We start from the raw sequence: 12005 nt of genomic DNA, 5'->3' as shown, positions 1-12005 counted from the left end.
GTATGGTATTTATTGTTGTATTCTAGTTTTCTTGGTCTCATTTTATAGAATGGAAGACATATTACAGAAATTGAGATGATTTTGACTGGTTTTACAATGAAAGGTACCTTGAAATTGAGCTCAAAGTAGCAGAAATGTTCGATTTTTACCAAATTTCAAAAGTAAACAAATCGTGCCAAGCGTGCAATACACGTCAACTGGTGAGTCTAATATTCTTTCGCAAGTGCACCAATAATATTTATACCATTTTTTACACTAATGCAGTAGTCTGCATAACAGTAAATCTTATATTTTTTGTGAGAATAAAAATTCAAAGTGGAAAGCAAAAGAATATAAGAGGGGCCTTGAGACGTGACTAATGACCAGAGGAAATGTTATTTTAGTGCCAGGAATGTCTTTCTTGTTTATTCTGGACCCTATTCGGAAATTGGCATCTTTTGAAATTTGTGTGAAATTGGCAAAATTGCTAAATTCTGACCACTGTACTGGATAGTTGAATTTCATAAATGGGTAATTTCTTGCACCCATTCGATAGAAAAAATGGAGTTCTAGCGAAATATTCACGTTTTTTGTCGACTAGTACAGTGGAATTGGCCGAAAATGGGGCTCAAAGTGGGCAAAATCGCCGATGCGTAAAAATCGCCAAGACCGCTAACTTTGCGAGAGCATAATTCCGTAAGTTTTCCATCAAATTTCAAACTTTTGGTGTCCTTATGATCGGGAAAAGATTCTCTATCTTTTCATAAGAGAAAATAATTTTTTTTTTTTTAAATTTGGCCGACCCTGAGAACGACTTTCGGAGAGGGCCTGTCGACCCTCAAAGGGTTAATGCTAATGTAAATACCTCACTTTACCTTAGTCCTTTCATTGCAAATGCTTTTCACATATTGAGTTACTTAGCTGTTATAAGTTTTAAGGTTTAAATCGTAAGATGTTACAAGGACCCTAGTGGAAATAAGTCACTTTGTCAGACTTTTTTATGGGTTATCCTGGGTAATGTATACATATGCTGCAATGTATGATAATTTATGTAACTGTATTTATGTGTACCTATACTTGAATAAACGTACTTACTTACTATGTCAATGGCAGTTTCCCGGTTGGCATGAATATGCATCAGCAGCAGCTCAAGGGTAAGAATGCATTAAGCTTTGATTATTTGAATGTGAAAAACTACTAACCAAAACACCTCAAATGGTACCAGTGCAGTGGTTAGTGCTCTCAACTCAACCCTTAGAGGACCCAAGAGGACCCTCATAGTAGGGTTAAGCTTCACTGTGAGGCAGAATGTATGGCCATCTTACACCTTCTATCCCTGGTACTTAACAGTAAATAAGACAGTGTTTGACTTTATTGTGTTATCAGAGGTCAAATTCTACATAATTTATTATATAAAACCATTATAAAAGTTTCAAATAATGAATGAGGCCTAAACAAAAACCTATAATATTTGGGAGTGTGTCGACTGTTATGGGTCACATACTAGGGTAACACCTTGATGGATTATTATATTTTTAGGGAAGCATTATACCTGCAGGTATAATGCTTCCCTAAGCAGAAGCAGAAGATAAAGATTTTTATTTGGACTGTTAACCTGGAGGGTTAATAATCCAGGATAACCCAATACATCCACTATATCTGGGCTGATTTCCAGTGAGGTCTTTTGATCTTCCTCAGGATGCAACCCACAACAATTAACTAACACTCAGATACCTTTTAATTGGTGGGTGAGTAATGTTTTGGTAATAAGATGTTTAAATGGTTATGAGATTGTAGCTAAATATTGTGTTCTTTAGCTATATAAATAGTGATACATAAGTAAGTTTATTCAGGTACAGATACACATAAATACAGTTACATAAATTATTATACACAGCAGCATGTGTAGAGTACCCAGGATAACCCAAAAAAGCCAGTGACTTATTTCCACTGGGGTCCTTGACTGCGATATATTTTTTCGTGGTGAAACTATTCCAGGTGTCATTGTGGGTGTTCAACATACACTCAAGTTTGACCAATTTCTGTATAAACAATACTGAAATAAAGTTTTATTTGTATTTGTGTAGGTAGCACAAGTAAAATTATAATCCCAGCAGCCGTCTTCTTTAGGAAACCTGAGGTGAATATTCAAGATCCCCAATGGAAATAAGTCACTTCTTTCACTTTATACACATGTTACTATGTAAAACAAGTGTAGTAGTACAAAACAGTGGAAAAAATTATACCTAAATAAATTTACTACTAAAAAAAATTCCAGGGTGTTCGTCTTCTTTGTTGGGTTTATAAGAGCCACTGACAGCATAAGCCGTATCCAGCCTGACTTCTCGATGGTACGAGGAAGATTTGTTGCCCAAGGTTGGGCGATGAGAGAAAAGGAACAAAAGTTTGTTTGAAAATAGAGACAGAAACTTGAAGTTTCCAATTAGATCCAGTGGACGCCCTTGCCCAGCCCCAGCAGAGAGGGACGCCTACACCCACCTGAGTTCAGTAACCGGCTTCCCACCAAAGACCGTTAAAGAATTTTCTGCAGACCGGAAAAAAATGGAGCTGGCTCGAGTAAGCCGATGTACAGGTGCCCCTCCTGTAGAGTGCCCGGCGGGCAAAATAGATGAGGACAAGCGTCCCAGTGAGAACGGGGGAAATTTGTCACTGATATTCAGGCGAGAGAGAGAGAGAGACGTCCACACCCGACGAAGGCTTTTGACACAGTAGACCACGACATCCTACTCCACAAACTTGACCATTACGGCATAAGAGGCCATGCGCTTGCTTATTTCAAATCTTACCTTACTAATAGGTATCAGTATGTCACCATTAAAGACACAGCATCAACAACACGGCCACTTGATACTGGAGTTCCGCAGGGAAGTGTCCTTGGTCCCCTGCTCTTCCTCATATACATCAATGATCTTCCAAACGTATCCCAACACCTGAAACCCATTCTCTTTGCTGACGACACGACTTATGTCATCTCTCACCCTAATCTTGCCACCCTCAACACCATTGTTAACGAGGAGCTGATCAAAATATCGACTTGGATGACAGCCAATAAACTTACGCTTAACACTGACAAAACCTACTATATTATGTTTGGTAGCAGAGCAGATGCACAAATTAACATTAAGATTGACAACACTCTGATTACCAGACATAATGAGGGTAAATTCCTAGGACTATACCTTGACAACAACATGAATTTCAGCACCCATATCCAACATATAACCAAAAAAGTATCCAAAACGGTTGGGATTCTCTCCAAGAAAGAATTTTATTTTGTCAATTTAAATCTAGTTATACTCTTGATCTTGTCAACAACCTATACCAGACTCTAGTGCAATTGCAAGTACCATTTCAATTTGTATTTTTATATTATAAGTTTATATTATAATTCCTACTCTAAGATTGTTTTCATATCTTAGTGACTATATTGTGTGTGCAATTAGTGTATATTTCAATTATATTATTGTTCAAGGCCCTTAACTATCTTTTGCTAACTAGTACCAACTACCTCATATATCCTTTTTTTTTTTTTCTACTTTTTTTATTCTTTTGCTACCTTAACTTGTATATTTTATCTTGTCAATTTAAATCTAGTTATACTCTAATTCTTGTAAACAACTTATATAACACCTTAGTGCAATTACAATTGAGAGTCTTGTGCCTTTTTTATATTATTAGATTAAACTCAGTTGTACTACAGTCAATACCAAATTCATTATATTAGACCACATTGCAATTACTAGTGAGAGACTGGTGCTATTTTTAATTTGTATTTTTATATTATTAGATTAAATCTAGTTGTACTATAGCTCATTCTAGCTCAAAACATTGATTCCACAAAAGTCATTATATTAGACCTTAGTGCAATTACAAGTGAGAGTCTTGTTCTATTTTAAATTTGTATTTTTATATTACTAGTTTATACCTAGTTGTACTTTAGTTCATTCCAGCACAACACATAGACAACATCAACTTCATTATGTGTAGTAGTGACTATAGTCTATATGACCAAAATACTCTAGCTATATACTTATCCAAGCTTCCCACCACTACAGATATCAGTACCAGAACTCAACACATAACTCAGGATATAAATAACCATAATTTAAACCTAGAAGATGATTGATCACATTGACCCTGATCTAAACCTCCATAATCTGACACCCAATCAAAACCTATTGGAAAGTAACTGCCTTTATTACACAGCATCACAAGCCAGCACTATCCTAAACAATGCTAAAAGCCTATCAGTACTTAACTACAACATCAGGTCCTTAAGCAAACACTATGATGACCTCCTGGCACTCCTTGAATCACTAAAGACACCCTTCTCCTGCATTATTCTTACTGAGACCTGGCTTAAGCAGGACACAATAGATATCTACCCTCTACCAGGATACACAGCAATTCACAACTGCAGACCAAACCAAGTTGGGGGTGGTATTGCAATCTATTACTCTAACCAATTATCTTGTATTAGCACCACTTGCTTTAGTGATGAATATGGGGAATACATTTTTGCTAATTTTACTGTAAAAAACCTTAAGACACCTATAACAATCAGTGCCATTTACCGGATACCTCACACAAACATCCCAAATTTCAGTGAGAAATTAAAGTCACTAATAACAAACAGACAAATGAATAAGCACCACCTTCTCCTAGCTGGAGACTTCAACATCAACCTTGGCTTACTAGATGATCAGCCTGTAACTGATTTCATCAACAATATGAACAACACACTTCTCATACCAACAATAACTAAACCAACCAGGCTCACTGAGACAAGTGCAACCATAATAATTCTCTTTTTGCTTTTCTAATTCCCTTTTTTATTTCTCTCTTTAACTGAATATATCGATTTCTTAATTGCCCCTCTCCTCTTTTGATTTGCCTATATATGCCTCTCTTTTGACCAATCAGATATTTTAATCTATTGTTCATCCATTTAGGATCATCAAACAAAAATGATCCTAAATGGATGAACAAGAGATTAAAATATCTGATTGGTCAAAAGAGAGGCATATATAGGCAAATCAAAAGAGGAGAGGGGCAATTAAGAAATCGATATATTCAGTTAAAGAGAGAAATTAAAAAGGGAATTAGAAAAGCAAAAAGAGATTATGAGGTTAAAGTTGCAAGAGAATCGAAGACTAACCCAAAAGGATTCTTTCAGGTATACAGAAGTAAGATCAGGGACAAGATAGGCCCACTCAAAAGTTCCTCGGGTCAGCTCACTGACAGTGATAAGGAAATGTGTAGAATTTTTAACACATACTTCCTCTCAGTTTTTACACAGGAGGATACCAGCGATATTCCAGTAATGATAAATTATGTAGAACAGGACGATAATAAACTGTGCACTATTAGGGTCACAAGTGACATGGTCCTTAGGCAAATAGATAAATTAAAACCTAACAAATCCCCAGGCCCTGATGAACTGTATGCAAGGGTTCTAAAGGAATGTAAAGAGGAGCTTAGCACACCTTTGGCTAATCTTTTCAACATATCACTACAAACTGGCATGGTGCCAGATAAGTGGAAAATGGCAAATGTGATACCTATTTTCAAAACAGGTGACAGGTCCTTAGCTTCGAACTATAGACCAATAAGCCTAACCTCCATAGTGGGAAAATTTATGGAATCAATAATTGCCGAGGCAGTTCGTAGCCACCTTGAAAAGCATAAATTAATCAACGAATCTCAGCATGGTTTTACAAAGGGGCGTTCCTGCCTTACGAATTTATTAACTTTTTTCACTAAGGTATTTGAGGAGGTAGATCATGGTAATGAATATGATATTGTGTATATGGACTTCAGTAAGGCTTTTGACAGGGTCCCACATCAGAGACTATTGAGGAAAATTAAAGCACATGGAATAGGAGGAGAAATTTTTTCCTGGATAGAGGCATGGTTGACAAATAGGCAGCAGAGAGTTTGCATAAATGGGGAGAAATCAGAGTGGGGAAGCGTCACGAGCGGTGTTCCACAGGGGTCAGTGTTGGGCCCCCTGCTGTTCACAATCTACATAAACGACACAGATGAGGGCATAAAGAGCGACATCGGCAAGTTTGCCGATGACACCAAAATAGGCCGTCGAATTCATTCTGACGAGGACATTCGAGCACTCCAGGAAGATTTGAATAGACTGATGCAGTGGTCGGAGAAGTGGCAGATGCAGTTTAATATAGACAAATGCAAAGTTCTAAATGTTGGACAGGACAATAACCATGCCACATATAAACTAAATAATGTAGATCTTAATATTACGGATTGCGAAAAAGATTTAGGAGTTCTGGTTAGCAGTAATCTGAAACCAAGACAACAGTGCATAAGTGTTCGCAATAAAGCTAATAGAATCCTTGGCTTCATATCAAGAAGCATAAAAAATAGGAGTCCTCAGGTTGTTCTTCAACTCTATACATCCTTGGTTAGGCCTCATTTAGATTATGCTGCACAGTTTTGGTCACCGTATTACAGAATGGATATAAATTCTCTGGAAAATGTACAAAGGAGGATGACAAAGATGATCCCATGTATCAGAAACCTTCCCTATGAGGATAGACTAAGGGCCCTGAAACTGCACTCTCTAGAAAGACGTAGAATTAGGGGGGATATGATTGAGGTGTATAAGTGGAAGACAGGAATAAATAAAGGGGATGTAAATAGTGTGCTGAAAATATCTAGCCTAGACAGGACTCGCAGCAATGGTTTTAAGTTGGAAAAATTCAGATTCAGGAAGGATATAGGAAAGTACTGGTTTGGTAATAGAGTTGTGGATGAGTGGAACAAACTCCCAAGTACCGTTATAGAGGCCAGAACGTTGTGTAGCTTTAAAAATAGGTTGGATAAATACATGAGTAGATGTGGGTGGGTGTGAGTTAGACCTGATAGCTTGTGCTAACAGGTCGGTTGCCGTGTTCCTCCCTTAAGTCAATGTGACCTGACCTGTCTAGGTTGGGTGCTTTGGCTTAAGCCGGTAGGAGACTTGGACCTGCCTCGCATGGGCCAGTAGGCCTTCTGCAGTGTTCCTTCGTTCTTATGTTCTTATGTTCTTATAATAGACCACATATGGGCCAATATACTAGCTCCCCTTAAATCAGGGATAATCACAGATAACACTACAGACCACTACCCTACCTTCCTCCTGAAAAACATTAATAAACCACCACTTGAATACAACAAAGTCTCATTTAGACTCCATGACGAGGCCTCAATAAGGAAGTTCACAACTGACCTAGAGATTGTTGACTGGCCTACAGAATTCTCCAAGGCCAATGGTATTGATGACTGGACAGACATTTTTCTTAACAAATTACTTAGACTATACAACAAACATTGTCCTATAAAAACGAAACAGATCACAAACAAACGGCTTGGTTGCCCATGGCTAACCAGCACCATTCTGAAATCCATTGACAAGAAACACCAATATGAAAAGCAATATAGACAGGGCTTAATACACAAAGATATTCTTAAACACTATTCATCAGTTCTCACCAAAGTAATAAAGAAAGCCAAACAACTATACTACTCCAGTAGATTCACAGACACTAGAGGAGATATAAAAAAGACCTGGAAAACACTCTCTCAGATTCTAGGGACCCACAAACTGAAAAAAAACAAAAATATTGTCCTAACTAAACCTAATGAAACACCACTACATCCCACTGACACAGCTAACAAGATAAACGACTTCTTCTCAACCATAGGATCTAATCTCGCCAATAAAATCCCACATACTAATGCCCATGCCGGGGACTACCTAGATGGGAATTTCCCAAATTCCTTCTATCTTGCACCAACTGAGCCCTCGGAAGTCACCGAGATTATAAAGTCACTTAAAAACAACTCAGGGAATCTGTCTAATGTCCCACCATTACTGTACAAGCGAGCGGCCCATATCCTTTCGCATGCTATTTCATTACTTTTTAACAAGTCACTAGAAACTAGCACCTTCCCGAAACTACTCAAGATGGCAAGGGTTACACCAATACATAAAGGTGGTGACCCTACTGACTTAAACAACTATAGGCCAATATCAAACTTACCATTGCTATCCAAAATCTTTGAGAAACTCATGCACAGGAGACTATATTCATTTATAACAGCACAAAACATACTCAACCCCTGCCAATTTGGATTTAGGAAAAATAAAAGCACTAATGATGCAATCATAAAAATGCTAGATCTGCTTTACACAGCATTGGAAAATAAGGAATATCCACTAGGATTTTTTAATGACCTAAGAAAAGCTTTTGACACAGTAGACCACGACATCCTACTCCACAAACTTGACCATTACGGTATAAGAGGCCATGCGCTTGCTTATTTCAAATCTTACCTTACTAATAGGTATCAGTATGTTACCATTAAAGACACAGCATCAACAACACGGCCACTTGATACTGGAGTTCCGCAAGGAAGTGTCCTTGGTCCTCTGCTCTTCCTCATATACATCAATGATCTTCCAAACGTATCCCAACACCTGAAACCCATTCTCTTTGCTGACGACACGACTTATGTCATCTCTCACCCTAATCTTGCAACCCTCAACACCATTGTTAACAAGGAGCGATCAAAATATCGACTTGGATGACAGCCAATAAACTTACGCTTAACACTGACAAAACCTACTACATTATGTTTGGTAGCAGAGCAGGAGATGCACAAATTAACATTAAGATCGACAACACTCTAATTACCAGACATAATGAGGGCAAATTCCTAGGCCTATACCTTGACAACAACCTGAATTTCAGCACCCATATCCAACACATAACCAAAAAAGTATCCAAAACAGTTGGGATCCTCTCCAAGATACGATACTACGTGCCGCAAAATGCCCTTCTCACACTATACCACTCACTTATTTATCCATACCTCACCTATGCTATTTGTGCTTGGGGATCAACTGCAGCAACACACCTAAAGCCAATAATAACCCAACAAAAAGCTGCAGTAAGAATAATCACTAAATCCCATCCCTGGCAACACACCCCCCACTCTTCATAGACCTAAACTTACTCCCTGTTCAGTACATCCACACTTACTACTGTGCAATCTACATCTACAGGGCCTTAAACTCTAATATCAACCTTGACTTAAAACGCTTTCTTGATAGTTGTGACAGAACTCACAGGCATAACACCAGACACAAACATCTCTACGACAATCCCCGTGTCCGACTAAACCTTTACAAAAATTCAATGTTTGTCAAAGGCCCTAAAATCTGGAATACCCTACCTGAGAACTCTAGAACTGCAGACACATTCATCACCTTCAAAACTACCATTAGAAAACATCTTATCTCCCTGATACACCCTGTCAACTAACTACACGAATACCACCTGGTGGTTCACACTTACACTCACTGACTCATTTGACCATAAACAGAAATATTAATCTCAATCTTAAAATAATGAATCCTGTGATACTCCAATACTGAAACTATGTACTGTGCCAAAACAAAAGCATTTACATTGCTAAACTCACAAACTAGTATTTAGTCACTTAGCCATAATACCAACTTACCTCATAATTTGTAATATTTTACAATTAAGAATAAAACTAAGTCTGCCCGAAATGCCTAGCCATGCTAAGCGTTCTAGTGGTACACTCTGTAATCACTATTTTACTACATGTAAACCAAACAATAACCAAATTCTGTAAACTCACCATTGTAATCCTTATATTATTATTTGTTCCTCAGTGTCTACACCACAGTAACAGGTAACTCCAACAGTAATATTGTTTCTCAGTGTCATCAACAAAGAAACAGGTAACTCCAACAGTAACATTGTCCCTCAGTGTCTTCAACACAGTAACATTGCCAGGTTCAAACATCAGGTGGTTCAAACCCTTGGAAAAAAAAAAGTACTGCCCCCACATACTTAACAACAAATAATTAGACTATTATTTTAAGGTTGACTTTATAAGTTTTTTTTTTAAATCAAGACACAATAAAAATTCAATGTTACAATTATTACATCTGGAAGAAAAAAGGGCAGTTTGTACACCCGTCTCGGTGATGTCTCATGATGCCAACTATAGCACTGTGTGTGTCTCCGTCAGAACCATCAGTGTTGGATCACTTTATCAACAACACTAATTCATTGCAAAAAAATGGTGTTTTAAAACTTATTACATGTATTATTATTATTATCATCACTTTTTTTTCAACAAACCAAGGTATTATTATTATATTATTATTATTATTATTATTATTATTATTATTATTATTATTATTATTATTATTATTATTATTATTATTATTATGTTATTTTTTAATACATTGGCCATTTCCCACTGAGGCAGAGTCACCCAAAAAAGAAGAAACACTTTGATCATCACTAACTCCATTTTTATTATTATTATTATTATTATTATTATTATTATTAGTATTATTATTATTAATCACTATAAAAGCCTGCAACAAAATGTAATGCATGCAGCACCATGTACTTATGTCTGGAATGAAATTTTTGACATTAGTTAGTAAGTAAGTAAGTAAGTAAATTTATTCAGGTATACACAAATACAGTTACATAGAATTATCATACATAGCAGCATATGTGTAGAGAACCTAGGATAACCCAAAAAAGTCAGACAGAAAGAAATTATATTTATTAATTTTAAAAAAATTTCTTTTGAGTGTTCTTGCATCTTAGAAAGAAAAATATCTTGATGCATTACTTAATTTGCTCTATATCTTGGAGTATTAATGTTATGCGGTGACAAAAATATGGATAATCAATTATCCAGCTATTTTGGGAGGAGGGAGAGAGGCTGGATTATTTGAAAATCAATTTATCTCCCCCCCCCTTTTTTTCACATTAATTTCTAGTATTATGTTTTTAGTTATTAGATTGAACCAGACTGCTAAATAATGTTGGATGTCATATATCCAGTCACCAGATTATTGATTATTGAAGGACCCCAATGGAAATAAGTCACTCTGTCTGACTTTTTTGGGTTATCCTAGGTTCTCTACACATATGCTGCTATGTATGATAATTCTATGTAACTGTATTTGTGTATACCTGAATAAACTTACTTACTTACTTATAGAGAATAAACTTCGAAGCCAGGTTTACCACCAACCGAGTGTTGTTAGGGGTTTATAAGGCTACTGACGACCAGCGCCGTATCAAGCCCTGTTGTTGTTGTTGTTGTTGTTGTTGATGTTATTGTTCAAGGCACCCTAAACAGACGCTTTAATGAGCCCTACCTCCAGGAGTCTGGGAGGAAACAATATAAGTAATTATAATAATAATCTTTATTTCTACAAATAAATGTTCCAGCTATACAGGATTAGCTGACTTCAGGGATGTACTACAACATGGAGACCCTTTGTTATGGTGAGATTCATCCTGGACCTGGGTCCAAGGGAGCATGTAGGCCAGTATGAATTACAACAATTAGATATGCTGAATGTTGAAGAGAGAGTAAATCAACTGAAGTTAAATCACGTTATTAGTGCCAGGAAAAAAAGATCCTTCCCCCATACCACCAATACGAGGACATTCATCTTCGCACATACAGGGTCTAAAACCAGCAACGAACAACAAAATATTTTTTATCTGCGGACTGCTGACAGAGTCAAACGCAATGTTCACGGTTTCCACAAAGACCCACATAAAGGATCACCTTGACAATGAAATATGGATCCCGGGTTATAACCTATACAAATGCGACAGAATGAACGAGCAAAAACGATGGGAGGGTGGGGTTGGCCTGTACAACACAGTTGATGATATTCTAGGAAATACTAAGTGCCTCATATGATGTAGTTGAAGTTTTGGCAGTAAAGATTGAGAACCAAAACCTGGTCATTGTGGTTGTATATAAGCCTCCGGATGCAACGTCCCAACAATTCCAGGAACAGCTTTTGAAAATTGACCACTGTCTCGAAATTTTTCCAACTCCTGCCCCCAACATCTTGCTCTTGGGGGATTTCAACCTAAAGCACCTAAAATGGAGGAATATAGCAAATAATGTTGTAG

General features: G+C 37.1%; 1 protein-coding gene across 7 annotated transcripts in view; it reads right to left on the bottom strand.

Annotated features, from left to right (window-relative positions):
- The window catches only part of GatA (glutamyl-tRNA(Gln) amidotransferase subunit A, mitochondrial), an 89705-nt gene extending 78503 nt beyond the window's left edge, over positions 1 to 11202 (bottom strand). The window contains exon 1 of one of the 7 annotated variants that reach the window (XM_053781312.1): positions 11104 to 11202. The gene's annotated coding sequence lies outside the window, so the exon portion shown is untranslated. Of the gene's footprint in view, positions 1 to 9678; positions 9851 to 9989; positions 10092 to 11056 lie in introns of those variants that run through there. The other 6 variants (XM_053781075.1, XM_053781154.1, XM_053781241.2 and 3 more) reach the window with 6 other exon arrangements.
- Between the last annotated feature and the right edge of the window lie 803 nt (positions 11203 to 12005).

The sequence above is a fragment of the Cherax quadricarinatus genome, chromosome 2 (assembly GCF_038502225.1).
Source record: "Cherax quadricarinatus isolate ZL_2023a chromosome 2, ASM3850222v1, whole genome shotgun sequence".
NCBI lineage: Eukaryota > Metazoa > Arthropoda > Malacostraca > Decapoda > Parastacidae > Cherax > Cherax quadricarinatus.
This window is presented reverse-complemented; position numbering and strand designations above follow the sequence as displayed.